Below are 361 nucleotides of genomic sequence, written 5' to 3'. Positions count from 1 at the left end.
TCGAGATGGGCGATTCATCAAATGGTGAGCGAAATAAGTCTCTGGAGATGGCCGACTCTGGTGCACGAATAGAAGACTTGAAGTACCTGTACGCATCAAATGTTAACGTCTCCAACTTTGTTTCCGAGAAACTTTCCGGCCACCGGAAGTACCATGTCTGGAAGGCGCAGATGGTTTGCCTCATGGAGACTCAGAAGATGCACGGCATCGTAGATCCCAAATTTGTTGGTCCGGAGGCCCAGGACGCAGATATCGTCAAACAGTACGACAATCTTCTGAGAGGTTGGATTTTTGGGTCACTGAGCGAAGATGTACTAAGCACTGTTGTAGACCTCGATTCTGCAAGAGCTGTTTGGAAGAA

The sequence above is a fragment of the Cynara cardunculus genome, unplaced genomic scaffold (genome assembly GCF_001531365.2).
Source record: "Cynara cardunculus var. scolymus isolate 2C unplaced genomic scaffold, CcrdV1 Un_Scaffold_3226, whole genome shotgun sequence".
Taxonomy (NCBI): Eukaryota; Viridiplantae; Streptophyta; class Magnoliopsida; order Asterales; family Asteraceae; genus Cynara; species Cynara cardunculus.
Note: the sequence above shows the minus strand (reverse complement) of the source record.